This window comes from Triticum aestivum, chromosome 2A (assembly GCF_018294505.1).
Source record: "Triticum aestivum cultivar Chinese Spring chromosome 2A, IWGSC CS RefSeq v2.1, whole genome shotgun sequence".
NCBI classification, from domain to species: domain Eukaryota; kingdom Viridiplantae; phylum Streptophyta; class Magnoliopsida; order Poales; family Poaceae; genus Triticum; species Triticum aestivum.
In genome coordinates, this window is record NC_057797.1 from 556,135,152 (window position 1) to 556,154,031 (window position 18,880).

General features: G+C 46.3%; 1 pseudogene; it reads left to right on the plus strand.

Annotated features, from left to right (window-relative positions):
* The first annotated feature begins 1,437 nt into the window (after nt 1–1,437).
* Nucleotides 1,438–4,602, plus strand: LOC123185554 (uncharacterized; annotated as a pseudogene).
* Nucleotides 4,603–18,880: the final 14,278 nt, after the last annotated feature.

Genomic DNA, 18,880 nt, shown 5'->3' on the forward strand with positions numbered 1-18,880 from the left:
CGTTTTTTAAAATAATTGCCTTATTACAAGTTTGTTATTTTTCCTAGGAACTTGACCATATATAATGACACAATGCGAAGGTTTCCCAATTTTTTGATTTTTTTGAATTTTTTATGCCCGTTTCAAAATGCGGTCAAAATGGCGGGAATAACCGTTCCTAGCTAGTGGTTGAATTTTAGATTTTTTTGGTGTTTCTCTGATTAAATAGGTACTTATGTACTTAGAAATGATTTTTGGAAAAATATAAAGAGCAAACTACGAGGTAGCTACAGTTCAAATTTGACCCGCTTCCTACTGAATCGGCAGGAATTTGTCTTTTTCACGAGAGGTGGATTAAAACTTTTGACACCCAAACATTTGGTCAATTGTGCATTAAATATATCCTAGTATTTTGGAAAATTGATTTGGTACAATTTTAAAACAAATATATGGTAGGTCCTTCACAAAAAAACTCATTTTGGGCACTCGAAAAATGATTAAAAATAGCTAGAAAGATAAAAATGCTTGCAACTTTGCGGTCATCCAAAAAATATGGTCTAACTTGAGAGAAAAATTTAGTTGTGCTGTTTTGCAAAATATTTTTGATAGCTGCTTCACAAACTACCCATAATTTTAGTACTTAGAAACTATTTTAAACCATAAATTTTCTGAGCCAATCAGGACTCATCCCACGGATCACCCCCCTTAGCTGATCTGAATCGTCCGTTCTAGCCGACCTGAACGGTCCACCTCTCAGCAGCCTAATCCAAACATTAGCAGCCCGTGCCCGCCTCTCTCCCCCCCTCTCCGCCGCCTCTCTCTTCCCCCTTCTCCCCGATCCAGATCCAACCCAAGTGCCCTGTCCTCCGCCGCCGCCCCGTCCCCTGCCGCAGCCACGACGTCAGATCCCTCCGCCCGCTCGCGCCACCCACCTTCGGATCCCTCCGCCCGCTCGCGCCCTTGCCTCCTCTCCGCCTGCGGGGCCGCGCCCCTCGCGCTGGTCCCTGACGACGCGCCGAGGAGAGGGAAAGGAGATGGACGTGGTGAAGGCGGCGCAGTTGTCGGGGCGGACGCTGGAGAAGGTGATGATGCACCCACTGGTGCTACTCAGCATCGTCGACCACTACAACCGCGTCGCCCGCGACACCAGGAACCGCGTCGTCGGTGTGCTCCTTGGCACCTCCTCCCGCGGCGTCGTCGACGTCACCAACTCCTACGCTGGTAAGCGAACGACCGAACCCCCGCCTCTTCCCTGCTAGGGTTTGCGCCGTCCGGGTCCCCGGCCTGTTTCCGGGGGATCCGCGCCTCTGGCGGGGCCTAGGGTTCGCGGAACCCACCCTGGCTGTAGCTGCTGCTAGATCCGCTGGCACGAAACCCTTGCGTGATTAGATCTGTAGAGCTATTTATTACGGTGGTGGCTTACTGAATTTGTGAATTGCGTCGGCGTGTGATCTTGCAATGCCGTTTGAGGAGGATGACAAGGACCCAAGGATCTGGTTCCTCGACCATAATTACCATGAGTCTATGTTCTCCATGTTCAAGAGGATCAAAGGTATGTTGTTTTAGAATTACCATGGCTTGGACTTTCCACGTGTAGTTGTTTCTGTTGAATACTGATGAGTTGCTTCGGATGCAGCCAAGGAGCATGTCGTTGGCTGGTACAACACTGGTCCAAAACTGAAGGAGAAGGGCTTGGATGTTCATGCATTGTTTACCAAGTATGATTCTGCTCTACAACCATTGTTCCCCTGGATTTAGGTACGCGTCGCGCCGGCTCTTCCTTGCCGCCTCCCTGTTCTGGGCTAGCCTCCTCAGCGTCTGCATTTCGTCAATTACCAGAAATTGAGTTGCATGTCCAACACAACCACAGAAAGAAACACTAGCAGCACTACTGCCTATGCTTGATTTCTGCAGTAAACATGTTATCTGAATTCTGTAATGACGTTAACTGATGTGATTTTGCGCACTTGATGTTTTATACTTGGAAGACAAATGAACTTGTTTTGGTTATATTTCTCCCTGTTAATTATGGGTGATTTCCTTCTTGCAAATTATATATGTTCTGTTTTGAGCTATCTCTCTTCCTGGTAATAAAAGTATGTGCATTGGTTGATATTTAGTATTCGTATGTCTAGTTCACGATGATGGTCACTTGCCGCAGAGGCACTGATATTTTGGTGTCTAGATATTTGTCGTCGATAACTAAGCACGCAATGCTTGTATATACCCAGTTTTTACTGCCTAGTAGTGAGCACACCTAGCCCCAGTCACCTACTTCAATCAAAGAAACTAAGAATGTTCATAGTAATTTGAAATGTATCTCATGCTTGATGCTTATACACTTGCAGTTGAATGAGTGCTTCACATGATTATGGTACACTTGCAGTTGAATGAGTGCTTCACATGATTATGGTACACTTGCAGTTGAATGAGTGCTTCACATGATGCTTATACACTTGCAGTTGAATGATGCGTATACACTTGCAGTTGAATGTTCATAGTAGTGAGCTTCACATGATTATGGTACTATTAATTTGGTGCAGTTGAATGAGTGCTTGGTGTTGTTATTTTGTTAAATGAGCATTATTTTGTCTTATAATAGATTGATTTGCACTTAACCAATACGACGAGTGCGATGACGAGTCCGACCAGGGCGCACTGGCAGAGGAGGCCCAGGAGCTCGCCGCCCTGATAGCGAGGGCGCGCCCGACTTGGATGGTGTCCGCCAAGGCCAACGCTAGTGAGGACGTCGTCCCGGAGTTTGTTGGGGACCTCATCCCATTTGACAAGGCGCGTGTCACTACGAGTGTGTCCCCGTGGACGGCACGAGGTAATGTATCCTAGTACCTTCGTCTCGGATCGATTTGTCTCCTCTCTGTGTAGCCGAATGTTGTTCATGTGACTGTCTTGGCAGAAATAGTGAGGATGAAGAGGTGAATGGTGTTGATTGTTGAACTGAAAGCTTGATTTGGTCAGGTGGAGGGTGGCTTTGTGTAGAATGGGGAGGTGGGAGAAGAAGAACTCTGAAGGTAAACAATCTAACACTGCTGCTCACAATCTGAGGCTTGTTTATTTCTGCACTAAACTGAAGCTTGTGTTTACAAGTCAGGTTTTTTTTGTGGCATCCAGGGGCATAATGCTGGAGCTAGTAGGCAAGCTAGCACCCATGGATTCGTGAACTGGCTTGGATGTGTACTTGGTTGCCAGCGTTGGATGAGGACGACGGCAACAAGGTGAGACCATCGTGATCCACCCTCCCACATCCTTCTCGTGATTCCCTAACTGCTCAACATGTTGATCTGTTCTGAACATCTGAAACTTGCTGTGTGCAGGGTGACTAGTGATATTCAGTTTTTGTGTGTTTTCCACACACACACACACACACACACGCACATGGTCCTTCCTTTTAAATCTCCTCTGCTGCTTACTGACAGTACTATGCACGTACAGTAGTTGAGTAGTAGTGTGTAGGGACTCTTGAGGAAAGTTTACGTATTTAAACATTATGCTTAAAAATAAAAAGTTGTAGTTCCCTTGTAGTAGTATGTTTATGAATGGCTACATGAAATGATTGTCCAGTACTTCAAATATTTGAATCGGGGTTAATGTAATCACTTGCTGCATCCAGTTTGATTGACTGGAGATGCTAATAGGAAAGCAAAGCAAATAGGAAAAGCATGTGCTGCTGCTTTTTCTTATCCTCCGCACACAAGTAAAGCAAAGCATCCTATTTTTATTTCTTCATTCATGATGCATAAAATTCTGGTATTGTGTTCATATAGCTAATCTGCTGCTGTTGTGCATAAAATTCCATGATCTTGAAGCAAGACCTACTTTCTGGTCCTGTAGTGTTTAAAACTGATAATTATGATGCATTGGTCGGCCGTATGGCCTTGTTTTTTAATGCATATATATATATATATATATATATATATATATATATATATATATATATATATATATATATATATGATGTAGTTGATAGGCCTTGATCTCAACCTCTCAAGTTTATGTTCCCTGGTGCGTAGTTAACTTGTCTGTCATTTTTATTGGCAAGCCTGTAATGAATTTATTAGAATTTTGCTCCTATTTCCGTGTACAGTATGAAGCAAAATGTTCTATATTACTGAGGATGTATAATGTACAAGTATAGAAACCATAAATTCAAGCTTCTGCTGTAGCATGCTCAATATATATTATTATAGATTAGTGTTATACAAAAGGTTGAAACACCATGGTCTCAGTCATTTGTAGGAAGTAGAAACACTAAGGATGACATACACTTTACTGTTTCATTCGTTTTTTTCTAATTTAATTTTGTGGATAGTAAATTTGCAACTATACGCCCTTTGTAAAAAAATTGCATTTTATGTTCCCATGCCCTGTAATGCTGAAGCATGGTTCTCTGATAATCTGCACCACTGAAAGGCTGATATCTTGTATAAATTTGGCTTTTGGCAGGTAATCCTTTTCGCTGCCACGTTCAGGTGCATCACTCTGATGCCCATGAAGGGTGAGATCTTGGTCGACACTATGGAGAAGACCCTGAAGCCTGGTGGGTTCCTCAAATCGGGACTGATAGAAACCGAAGGGCCACTCGAAGCTGTCAAAGGGCACTTGTAGAGCTTGTGGTTGTGATTACACTTGTAGAGACTTGTAGAGCTTGTGGCTGTGATTGCCATTGTATCTAAGTTATATGAGGTAACAAACTTATTTTGGCTGTGATTACCATTGTATTATTTGTGCTTTCTGTTTTTTCTGATTTGGATACATACGTACATGCTGAGATGTAAGCTGGAATAGCCATTTGCCCTTGTGGTGTCAAGCTTCTAAATGCATGATATGGATGCCCAAAATAGACTGGATTGTAAAAGGGCCGAGGCTCAAAAAAGAAATGAATTATAGAAGGCCCTAGAAAATAAAATGGGCCAGGCCTATGAACCCAACAAAAAATTGATGAAAAAAACGCAAATAGGCTGAATTAATGGGCTCAGCCCATGTAAAACACCGAATCGGACTGGGCTGAATTTTGTCAGTGACCTTTTCAATTGGTCGCAATTTTGTCACGTTAGATTGCCACGTCGGATCCGACGTGGCTAGGTAGTAAAAAGTCATGGGTTCAACGGCCTTCTGTTAAAGGTCACTAATTTCAGTTTACGACCGCCAGCTTTTGACCTTCTGTTTTTGGTCGCAAAAAGGTCGCAAATGAAAAACTATGACTTTTCAGTGGCCAATGGTGAGGGTCATAAGTTAACATATTTCTTGTAGTGGGCCTCCTCGAAATCTGACAGCCCCAGTCCCAAACCCTAGCCAAGAACTCGTCGGCCGGCCGCCCGCAGCCATAGGGCTATGGAACTACGGCCGCAAAGGCAAGCACGACCGCGAGGCTGGCACCTCGTCCGGACGCCGCCGTGGCTCAGTGAAGAAGGAGAAGCCCGCGTCGCCATCGCCACCACGCCGGGCCCCCGCGCCGCCCGCATTCTCCATCGCGCCCATGGCCCGCGGCGAGCGCGACCGACACTACATCGAGGCGGCCTTCTGCCACCATTATTGGGAGACGAGGACGTCGCTGCCCTGGAGCAACGTCCACCTCCCCAATAACTGGCACCTGTCAGCCGACCCCGTGCCGATCCTGCTGGTCCCGCTGAGCGGTCGTGCGTGCCACCAGGAGATCTAGCGCCGCCGCCTCCTCCTCCCGGACGACCTCTACTACGACGAGAGGTATGCCCCCGACTCGCCATTGTGGGACACTTGGTTCCGCGATGAGCACGACATGCGGCAGGCGTCGTTCTTCACCGGCACGTCGACGGGGCCACGGCGGCCACGTGAGCCCCGAGCGGCTCCCCAGGCGCGCGGGCGTACGCGGGTGCGCGGCCTGACACCCACGCCGTCGCTGTCGCCGTCGCCATCTCCATCGCCACCCCCACCTCCTCGCATGACGGTGGAGAAGGCCCGACTCATGACGTGTGCGCTAGAGGACTCCATGCACACGCACGATGAGGGCCAATGGGAGGGCCTCGAGGAGATGATGGCCCTCTCCGCGGCCGGCGATGTCGCCATCCCCGAGGTGGAGATGGTGCCGAAGGAGGAGGTGGTGGAGCCGCCGGTGGCCGCGTTCCAACCCTGGCCTGGTGGGCCAGGGATGGAGCTGGTTGTGCACCGCTGAGCAGATGGCGGCCGCCGTGGGGGGCGTGAACTGGTGCCCCACGCCGCCGCGGTTGTTGGAGCGGGAGGCCTCGCCTCGGGAGGAGGTGGTGCAGGCACCGGCGACCTTCTAGCCCACCGCCCCCATGCACCACGGACCGCCGGTCCACCTGTGGATGCCGCCGGACTACGACGACCTTATCAGCGACGATGACGACGATACCGGCGGTGAAGACGGCGACGCCTACGGCGTCGACGGGCACGACAGGAGCGTGCGGGAGGCGTTTTTTTATTTTGTTTTTATGTTAATTATGAAATTGGGCCATTTAAGTGGACTGAGAAACTGGGTCGTTTAAGTGGACTGAGAAACTGGGCCGTTTTGTGGCCGTGACCCCTATATATGTTTTATGTTTTTTTAACTGCATTTTGTAGTCATTTCATTTAAGTTTTTATATTTTTTTATTCACGTCCACCCCGAACAGGTTTTGGGATGGGGCCGCGCATTGAACGCACCCACGATCCATCGGACAAACGCGGACATGGATGAACCCATTGCCGCCCAAAGGGACAAAATCCGGTCAAACCGGACGTCTATTCGGGATCGCGCGGTGGAGTTGGCCTTAAGCTGCTCAATGAATCCTAAGTTCATCAGCTAGCCGGTTGCAAAAATGACGTGCAGCATTATGTAAACTGTAGAAAAATAGATGCGGCCAAGTGTAGTACACTTATCTAAACTGGAGTTGCGGTATGCTGATTGGTAATGACCATTTAAGATAAGCGCATGCATAATGATTTCCCAAATGTTTGTCCTTTGAGTGGTCCACAGTCCCATGTGGTTTTGTTTTAATGCGCGCTATGATGATTGGCGACATGGTTACACTAGTAGATTTTTTATTTTTATTTTGCGGGAAACTTCGAGCTTTATTCAAACAATCTGTGCCCCCGCACGATCAGCCAAAACGTTGGTCATGAGGAAGCCATGAGGAGAGTCCATCCAGCAGTCAGTAATCCCAAGGGTGCAAGCATGCTTAGCACACAAATGGGCCGACATATTGGAGTTTCTCTCAATACATGTTGAACATCAAATGAAAGAAAAGATAAAGCTAGCTCTTCTATTTTTAGTAATAACAGCGCTACGATGGAGCGCGAAAAACGTCACGAGTGCCATAGCTGAACCAACTCTAAGCTATCTGTTTTCATGAGCACTTGTGAGAAGCCTCGGAGCTGTGAGAAAATTACCCCATCTCGCAAAGCAAACACTTCTACTATTAGGGGATCAGTGATATCGGGACATGGTTTACTCCACGCGGCAATGAAGGTTGAGGAAGTTCGTGCCACTCCTCCAGCTCCACTCTTATGTTCAATCACTGAGACACTAGCATCTGTGTTCACTTTGACCCAGCCTTGCTCAGGTGGCCTCCAACCATAGCCAGGTAAGACCTTGGTATGTTCCAAGGGAAGCTCCAACAAGGCAAGAGCTTCTCTTATGCGCTTGAGAGACTGCGCCGGGTTCATACTCACTCTGGCATGCGTTATATTATTGCGAGAGGTCCATATAGCCCACATAACAATGACAATTTTCGCCTGATCACTCTCTGAGAACCCATAGTGGGGACTGGGGAGTAACTTACACTAGTAGATTACCCATAATGGGGAGTAACTAAAGGAAATATGCCCTAGAGGCAATAATAAAATTGTTATTTATATTTCCTTATATCATGATAAATGTTTATTATTCATGCTAGAATTGTATTAACCAGAAACTTGGTACATGCGTGAATACATAGACAAATAGAGTGTCCCTACTATGCCTCTACTTGACTAACTCGTTAATCAAAGATGGTTAAGTTTCCTGACCATAGACATGTGTTGTCATTTGATGAACGGGATCACATTATTAGAGAATGATGTGATGGACAAGACCCATCCGTTAGCTTAGCATTATGACCCTTTAGTTTTATTGCTATTGCTTTCTTCATAACTTATACATATTTCTCTGACTATGAGATTATGCAACTCCCGAATACCGGAGGAACACCTTGTGTGCTATCAAACGTCACAACGTAACTGGGTGATTATAAAGATGCTCTATAGGTGTCTCTGATGGTGTTTGTTGAGTTGGCATAGATCGAGATTAGGATTTGTCACTCCGTGTATCAGAGAGGTATCTCTGGGCCCTCTCGGTAATGCACATCACTATAAGCCTTGCAAGCAATGTGACTAACGAGTTAGTTATGGGATGATGCATTACGGAACGAGTAAAGAGACTTGCTAGTAACGAGATTGAACTAGGTATGATGATACCGACGATCGAATCTCGGGCAAGTAACATATCGATGACAAAGGGAATGGCGTATGTTGTTATGTGGTTTGATTGATAAAGATCTTCGTAGAATATGTAGGAACCAATATGAGCATCCAAGTTCTGCTATTGGTTATTGACCAGAGATATGTCTCGGTCATGTCTACATATTTCTTGAACCCGTAGGGTCCGCACGCTTAACGTTCGATGATGATTTGTATTATGAGTTATGTGATTTGATGACCGAAGTTTGTTCGGAGTCTCGGATGAGAGCACGGACACAACGAGGAGTCTCGAAATGGTCGGCATGTAAAGATTCATATATTGGAAGGTTATATTCGGACATCGAAATGGTTCCAAGTGATCCGGGTATTTTTCCGGAGTACCGAGGGGTTACCGGAACCCCCGGGGAAGTTAATGGGCCTTAGTGGGCTTTAGTGGAGAGAGGGAAGAAGGTCCACGAGGTGGCACGCGCCTCCCCCAGTCCAAACCGAATTGGACAAGGGGTGGGGGCGCGGCCCCCTCCTTCCTTCTCCTTCTCCCCTCCTCCCTTTCCCTTAGTCGTGTGCGGTACCCCCCTCCACAGTTCAACACCTCGGTCATATCGTCGTAGTGCTTAGGTGAAGCCCTGCACCGGTAACTTCATCATCACCCGTCACCATGCCATCGTGCTGACGGAACTCTCCCTCGTCCTCAACTGGATCAAGAGCTCGAGGGACATCATCATGCTGAACGTGTGCTGAACACAGAGGTGCTGTACGTTCGGTACTTGGATCGGTTGGATCGTGAAGACGTTCGACGTACTTGAAATATTGCATTCCCCAACAGTGGCATCCGAGCCAGGTCTATGTGTAGATGTTATATGCACGAGTAGAACACAAAGAGTTGTGGCCGATAATAGTCATACTACTTATCGAGGGAGTCCTGGATTAGGGGGTCCTCGGGCATCCGGGCTATGTGACGTGGGCCGGACTGATGGGCCGTGAAGATACAAGACGAAATACTTTTCCCCGTGTCTAGATGGGACTCTCCTTTGCGTGGATGGCAAGCTTGCCGTGCAAATACGAAGATTCCTTTCTCTGTATACCGACTTTGTACAACCCTAGTCCCCTCCGGTGTCTATATAAACCGGAGGGTTTAGTCCATAGGGGCAATCATAATCATACATGCTAGACTTCTAGGGTTTAGCCATTACGATCTCGTGGTAGATCAACTCTTGTAACCCCTATACTCATCAAAGTCAATCAAGAAAGACGTAGGGTGTTACCTCCATCAAGAGGGCCCGAACCTGGGTAAACACTGTGTCCCTGTCTCCTGTTACCTTCGATCCTTAGACGCACAGTTCGGGATGTTGGGGATCGTAGCAATAATTCAAAATTTTCCTACGTGTCACCAAGATCAATCTAGGAGATACTAGCAATGAGAAAGAGGGAGTGCATGTTCATACCCTCGAAGATCACTAAGCGGAAGCGTTCAAGAGAACGGGGTTGATGGAGTCGTACTCGTCGTGATCCAAGTCATCGATGATCCTAGCGCCGAACGGACGGCACCTCCGCGTTCAACACACGTACGGAATGGAGAGACGTCTCCTCCTTCTTGATCCAGCAAGGGGAGAGGAGAGGTTGATGGAGATCCAGCAGCACGACGGCGTGGTGGTGGAAGCAGCGGGATCTCGGCAGGGCTTCGCCAAGCACCAACGAGAGGGAGAGGTGTCACGGAGGGAGAGGGAGGCGCCAGGGACTTGGGTGTGGCTTCCCTCCCTCCCCCTACTATATATAGGACCCCTAGGGGGGGGCGCCGGCCCTAGGAGATCCAATCTCTAAGGGGAGGGGGGCGGCCAAGGGGTAACTTGCCCCCCAAGTCAGGTGGGGCGCCCCCACCCCTAGGGTTTCCAACCCTAGGCGCAGGGGGAGGCCCATGGGGGGCACACCAGCCCACCAGGGGCTGGTTCCCCTCCCACTTCAGCCCATGGGGCCCTCCGGGATAGGTGGCCCCACCCAGTGGACCCCCGGGACCCTTCCGGTGGTCCCGGTACAATACCGATTACCCCCGAAACTTTCCCGATGGCCGAAACTGGACTTCCTATATATAAATCTTCACCTCCGGACCATTCCGGAACTCCTCGTGATGTCCGGGATCTCATCCGGGACTCCGAACAACTTTCGGGTTACCGCATACTAATATCTCTACAACCCTAGCATCACCGAACCTTAAGTGTGTAGACCCTACGGGTTCGGGAGACATGCAGACATGACCGAGACGACTCTCCGGTCAATAACCAACAGCAGGATCTGGATACCCATGTTGGCTCCCACATGTTCCACGATGATCTCATCGGATGAACCATGATGTAGAGGATTCAATCAATCCCGTATTCAATCCCCTTTGTCAATCGGTACGTTACTTGCCCGAGATTGAACGAGGAGATTCGATCGTCGGTATCCCAATACCTCGTTCAATCTCATTACCGGCAAGTCACTTTACTCGTACTGTAATGCATGATCCTGTGACCAAACACTTGGTCACATGGAGCTCATTATGATGATGCATTACCGAGTGGGCCCAGAGATACCTCTCTGTCATACGGAGTGACAAATCCCAGTCTCGATCCGTGTCAACTCAACAGATACTTTCGGGGATACCTGTAGTATACCTTTATAGTCACCCAGTTACGTTGTGACGTTTGGTACACCCAAAGCACTCCTACGGCATCCGAGAGTTACATGATCTCATGGTCTAAGGAAATGATACTTGACATTGGAAAAGCTCTAGCAAACGAACTACACGATCTTGTGCTATGCTTAGGACTGGGTCTTGTCCATCACATCATTCTCCTAATGATGTGATCCCGTCATCAACGACATCCAATGTCCATGGTCAGGAGACCGAAACCATCTATTGATCAACGAGCTAGTCAACTAGAGGCTTACTAGGGACATGGTGTTGTCTATGTATCCACACATGTATCTGAGTTTCCTATCAATACAATTCTAGCATGGATAATAAACAGTTATCATGAACAAGGAAATATAATAATAACTAATTTATTATTGCATCTAGGGCATATTTCCAACAGTCTCCCACTTGCACTAGAGTCAATAATCCAGTTCAAATCGCCATGTGATTAACACTCAAGGTCACATCCTCATGTGACTAACACCCAAAGAGTTTACTAGAGTCAATAATCTAGTTCACCTTACTATGTGATTAACACTCAATGAGTTCTGGGTTTGATCATATTATGCTTGCGAGAGATGTTATAGTCAACGGGTCTGAACCTTTCAGATCCGTGTGTGCTTTACAAATCTCTAAGTCATCTTGTAGATGCAACTACCACGCTCTATTTGGAGCTATTCCAAATAACTGTTCTACTATACGAATCCGGTTTACTACTCAGAGTCATCCGGATTAGTGCCAAAGATTGCATCGGCGTAACCCTTTACGACGAACTCTTTTACCACCTCCATAATCGAGAAAATTCCTTAGTCCACTAGTTACTAAGGATAAGTTCGACCGTTGTCATGTGATCCATTCCTGGATCACTCTTGTACCCCTTGACTGACTCATGGCAAGGCACACTTCAGGTGCGGTACACAGCATAGCATACTATAGAGCCTACGTCTAAAGCATAGGGGACGACCTTCGTCCTTTCTCTCTATTCTGCCGTGGTCAGGTCTTGAGTCTTACTCAATACTGATACCTTATGACACAGCCAAGAACTCCTTCTTTGCCGATCTATTTTTGAACTCCTTCAAAATTTTGTCATGGTATGTGTTCGTTTGAAAGTACTATTAAGCGTTTTGATCTATCCTTATAGATCTTGATGCTCAATGTTCAAGTAGCTTAATCCAGGTTTTCCATTGAAAAATACTTTTCAAATAACCCTGCATGCTTTCCAGAAATTCTACATCATTTCTGATCAACAATATGTTAACAACATATACTCATCAAAAATTCTATAGTGCTCCCACTCACTTCTTTGGAAATACAAGTTTCTCATAAACTTTGTATAAACCCAAAATCTTTGATCATCTCATCAAAGCATACATTCCAACTCCGAGATGCTTACTCCAGTCCTTAGAAGGATTGCTGGAACTTTGCATACTTGTCAACATCTTTCAGGATTGACAAAACTTTTCTGGTTGTATCACATACAACCTTTCCTTAAGAAAAATGTCGAGGAAACAATGTTTTGACATCCTATCTACAAGATTTCATAAATAATGCAGTAACTGCTAACATAATTCCAACAGACTCTTAGCATCGCTACGAGTGAGAAAGTCTCATCGTAGTCAACTCCTTGAACTTGTCGGGAAACATTTTAATGACAAGTCGAGGTTTCTTAATGGTGACACTTACCATCATTGTCTATATTCCTTTTAAAATCCATCTGCACCTAACAGCCTTACGACCATCAAGTAGTTCTTTCAAAGTCTATACTTTCTTTTATACATGGATCCTCTCTCGGATTTTATGGCCTCGAGTCATTCATCGGAATCCGGGACCACCATCGCTTCTCCATAGCTCGTAGGTTCATTGTTGTCTAGCAACATGACTTCCAAGATAGGATCACGTACCACTCTGAAGTAGTACACATCCTTGTCGACCTATGAGGTTTGGTAGTGACTTGATCCGAAGTTTCATGATCATTATCATAAGCTTCCACTTCAATTGGTGTAGGTGCCACAGGAACAACTTCCTGTGCCCTGCTACACACTAGTTGAAGTGACGGTTCAATAACCTCATCAAGTCTCCACCATCCTCCCACTCAATTCTTTCGAGAGAAACTTTTCCTCGAGAAAGGACCTGTTTCTAGAAATAATCACTTTTGCTTCCGGATCTGAAATAGGAGGTATACCCAACTATTTTTGGGTATTCTATGAAGATGCATTTATCCGCTTTGGGTTCGAGCTTATCAGCCTGAAACTTTTTCACATAAGCGTCGCAGCCCCAAACTTTTAAGAAACAACAGCTCAGGTTTCTCTAAACCATAGTTCATACGGTGTCGTCTCAACGGAATTGTGTGGTTCCCTATTTAAAGTGAATGCGGTTATCTCTAATGCCTAACCCATAAACGATAGTGGTAATTCAATAAGAGACATCATGGTATGCACCATATCCAATAGGGTGTAGTTATGATGTTCGGACACACCATCACACTATGGTGTTCCAGGCGGTATTAGTTGTGAAACAATTTCCACAATGTCTTAATTGTGTGCCAAACTCGTAACTCAGATATTCATCTCTATGATCATATCATAGACATTTTATCATCTTGTCACGACGATCTTCAACTTCACTCTGAGATTACTTGAACCTTTCAATAATTCAGACTTGTGTTTCATCAAGTAAATATACTCAGCATCTACTCAAATCATCTGTGAAGTAAGAACATAACGATATCCAATGCGTGCCTCAGCACTCATTGGACTGCACACATCAAAATTTATTACTTCCAACAAGTTGCTTTCTTGTTCCATCTTACTGAAAACGAGGTCTTTCAGTAATCTTGCCCATGTGGTATGATTTGCATGTCTCAAGTGATTCAAAATCAAGTGAGTCCAAACGATCCATCTGTATGGAGTTTCTTCATGCATATCTACCAATAGACATGGTTTGCATGTATCAATCTTTTCAAAAATGAGTGAGTCCAAAGATCCTTCAACGTGGAGCTTCTTCATGCGTTTTACACCAACATGACTCAAATGGCAGTGCCACAAGTATGTGGTACTATCATTACTATCTTATATCTTTTGGAATGAACATGTGTATCACTACGATCGAGATTCAATAAACCATTCATTTTAGGTGCAAGACCATTAAAGGTATTATTCAAATAAACAGAGTAACCATTATTCTCCTTAAATGAATAACCGTGTGGCGATAAACATAATCCAATCATGTCTATGCTCCACGCAAACACCAAATAACAATTATTTCGGTTTAACACCAATCCCGATGGTAGAGGGAGCGTGCGATGTTTGATCACATCAACCTTGGAAACACTTCCAACATATCGTCATCTCACCTTTAGCTAGTCTCCGTAGCCTTTTATTTCGAGTTACTAACACTTAGCAACCGAAATGGTATTTATTACCCTGGTGCTACTAGGAGTACTAGTAAAGTACACAATAATATAATGTATATTCAAAATACTTCTGTCGACCTTGCCAGCCTTCTCATTTACCAAGTATCTAGGGTAGTTCTGCTTCAGTGACCATTCCCCTCATTATAGAAGCACTTAGTATCGGGTTTGGTTCAACCTTGGGTTTCTTCATTAGAGCAGCAACTGATTTGCCGTCTCATGAAGTATCCCTTCTTTCCCTTGCCCTTCTTGAAACTAGTGGTTTTACTAACCATCAACAATTGATGCTCCTACTTGATTTCTACTTTCACGGTGTCAAACATCGCGAATTGCTCAAGGATCATCATGTCTATCCCTGATATGTTATAGTTCATCACTAAGCTCTAATAGCTTGGTTGCAGTGACTATGGAGAACTATCACTATCTCATCTGGAAAATTAACTCCCACTTGATTCAAGCGATTGTAGTACTCAGACAATCTGAGCACATGCTCAACAATTGAGCTTTTCTCCCTTAGTTTGCAGGCTTAAGAAACTTTTCAGAGGTCTCATACCTCTTGACGTGGTCACTAGTCTAAAATCCCAATTTCAGTCTTTGGAACATCTCATATGTTCTGCGACGTTTCAAAAACGTCTTTGGTGCCACAATTCTAAACCGTTAGTATTACGCATTGAACTATCACGTAGTCATCAAAACGTGTATGTCAGATGTTTCCCAACATCTACAGACGACGCTCGAGGTTCAACGCACTGAGCGGTGCATTAAGGACATAGCCCTTCTGTGCAACAACGAGGACAATCCTCAGTTCACGGACCCAGTTCGCATAATTGCTAGTGTCAACTCTCAACTAAAATTTCTCTAGGAACATATCTAAAACAGTAGAACCAAAGCGTGAGCTACGACATAATTTGCAAATACCTTTTGACTATGTTCATGATAATTAAGTTCATCTAATCAAATTATTCAATGAACTCCCACTTAGATAGACATCCCTCTAGTCATCTAAGTGATACATGATCCGAGTCAACTAGGTCATGTCCGATCATCACGTGAGACGGACTAGTCATCATCGGTGAACATCTTCATGTTGATCGTATCCACTATACGACTCATGTTCGACCTTTCGGTCTTCCGTGTTCCGAGGCCATGTCTGTACATGCTAGGCTCGTCAAGTCAACCTAAGTGTTTCGCATGTGTAAATTTGGCTCACACCCATTGTATGCGAACGTTAGAATCTATCACACCCGATCATCACGTGGTGCTTCGAAACAACGGACCTTCGCAACGGTGCACAGTTAGGGGGAACAGTTTTCTTGAAATTTCAGCGAGGGATCATCTTATTTATGCTACCATCGTTCTAAGCAAATAAGATGTAAAAACATGACAAACATCACATGCAAATCATAAAGTGACATGATATGGCCAATATCATCTTGTGCCTTTGATCTCCCTCTTCGAGGCACGGCATGAACACCATCTCACCGGCATGACACCATGATCTCCATCATCATGATCTCCATCATTGTGTCTTCATGAAGTTGCCTCACCAACTATTACTTCTACTACTACGGCTAACGGTTAGAAATAAAGTAAAGTAATTATATGGCGTTTTCATTGACACGCAGGTCATAAATAAATTAAGACAACTCCTATGGCTCCTGCCGGTTGTCATACTCATCGACATGCAAGTCGTGATTCCTATTACAAGAACATGATCAATCTCATACATCACATATATCATACATCGTATCCTTTTGGCCATATCACATCACATAGCATACCCTGCAAAAACAAGTTAGACGTCCTCTAATTGTTGTTGCATGTTTTACGTGGCTGCTATGGGTTTCTAGCAAGAACGTTTCTTACCTACGCAAAACCACAACGGTGATATGCCAATTGCTATTTACCCTTCATAAGGACCCTTTTCATCGAATCCGATCCAACTAAAGTGGGAGAGACAGACACCCGCCAGCCACCTTATGCATCAAGTGCATGTCAGTCGGTGGAACTAGTCTCACGTAAGCGTACGTGTAAGGTCTGTCCGGGCCGCTTCATCCCACAATGCCGCCGGATCAAGATAAGACTAGTAACGGTAAGCAAATTGAACAAATCATCGCCCACAACTGCTTTGTGTTCTACTCGTGCATAGAATCTACACATAAACCTGGCTCTGATACCACTGTTGGGGATCGTAGCAATAATTCAAAATTTTCCTACGTGTCACCAAGATCAATCTAGGAGATACTAGCAACGAGAGAGAGAAAGTGCATCTTCATACCCTCAAAGATCGCTAAGCGGAAGCGTTTAAGAGAACATGGTTGATGGAGTCGTACTCGTTGTGATCCAAATCACCGATGATCCTAGCGCCGAACAGACGGCACCTCCACGTTCAACACACGTACGGAACAGAGAGACGTCTCCTCCTTCTTGATCCAGCAAGGGGAGAGGAGAGGTTGATGGAGATCCAGCAGCACGACGGCGTGGTGGTGGAAGCAGCGGGATCTCGGCAGGGCTTCGCCAAGCACCAACGAGAGGGAGAGGTGTCACGGAGGGAGAGGGAGGCCCCAGGGACTTGGGTGTGGCTGCCTTCCCTCCCCCACTATATATAGGACCCCTAGGGGGGCGCCGGCCCTAGGAGATCCAATCTCCAAGGGGGGGCGGCGGCCAAGGGGGGAACTTGCCCCCCAAGTCAGGTGGGGCGCCCCCACCCCTAGGGTTTCCAACCCTAGGCGCAGTGGGAGGCCCATGGGGGGCGCACCAGACCACCAGGGGCTGGTTCCCCTCCCACTTCAGCCCATGGGGCCCTCCGGGATAGGTGGCCCCACCCGGTGGACCCCCGGGACCCTTCCAGTGGTCCCGGTACAATATCCATTACCCCCAAAACTTTCCCGATGGCCGAAACTGGACTTCCTATATATAAATCTTCACCTCCGGACCATTCCGGAACTCCTCGTGACGTCCGGGATCTCATCTAGGACTCCGAACAACTTTCGGGTAACTGCATACTAATATCTCTACAACCCTAGCGTCATCGAACCTTAAGTGTGTAGACCCTACGGGTTCTGGAGAAATCCAGACATGACCGAGACGACTCTCCGGTCAATAACCAACAACGGGATCTGGATACCCATGTTGGTGTTGGGGAACGCAGTAATTTCAAAAAAATTCCTACGCACACGCAAGATCATGGTGATGCATAGCAACGAGAGGGGAGAGTGTTGTCTACGTACCCTCGTAGACCGTTCGTGGAAGCGTTATATCAACGCGGTTGATGTAGTCGTACGTCTTCACGTCCGACCAATCCAAGTACCGAAAGCACGACACCTCCGAGTTCTGCACACGTTTGGCTCGGTGACGTCCTCACCTTCTCGATCCAGCAAGAGGGGCGAAGTAGTAGAAGAGTTCCGGCAGCACGACGGCGTGGTGACGGTGTTGGTGAAGAACAATCTCCGCAGGGCTTCGCCTAAGCACTACGAAAACTATGACGGAGGATAAACTAGACGGGACGAGGCTGCCGACACACGGCTTGGTGTTTCTTGATGTGTCATTGGTGCTAGCCCTACCCCTCTATTTATATGTTGAGCCCTGGGGTCGAAACTTGGAGTAAAAGCCTCCTCAAAGTCGGTTTCACCCAAAAGGCAAGAGTCCTTCTTGGACTCCAGGGCTAGACGCCAGGGTTCCCGGCGTCTACCCCCTAGACGCCAGGGTTCCTGGCGTCTAGCCTCTGGTCTCCGCAAAACTTCCTTTTGCACTTTCCAAAAGCCTCGTGGGCTTTCCCCTTTGGCCCAGATAAAGTGTTCTCATGCCCAAACATTTCGGGAAACATCCGGAACCCCTTCCGGTGAATTCCGGAACCCTTCCGGAGATCAAACACTACTATCGCATATATCAAACTTTATCTTCGGACCATTCCGGAGTTCCTCGTCATGTCCGTGATCTCATCGCGGACTCCGAACAACATTCGGTCATTGTCACGACCGGTTTTCCAATAAAAATATTTATTGAGAAACCAATCTTTTGAGTCCAGTATGAGAGAAATCCTCCTCACTGGTAGACAAATTCTTGATACAATAAGCCAGTAGCATAAAATATATTACAGGGTCGAACTACGGTTGCTCAACCAAATTATTACAAGCACGCCAATAATTATACATAATGGCGGACATGACACAGTGGTGTGGAGGCATACTACTGACTCGAGGATAGGGCGGTGGTGGAAAAACACAGCGGGGAGAGAAATACGAGAATCTAAGTCTGTCATCTCATCGAGCGTCGAGGTGAGGCTCGATGAATTTATTTGGTAGCGGAAGCGGATGTAAAACAGTGACCAAATCCAGGGTCGCACGAGACTGACTAGGACTCCTCTAGGT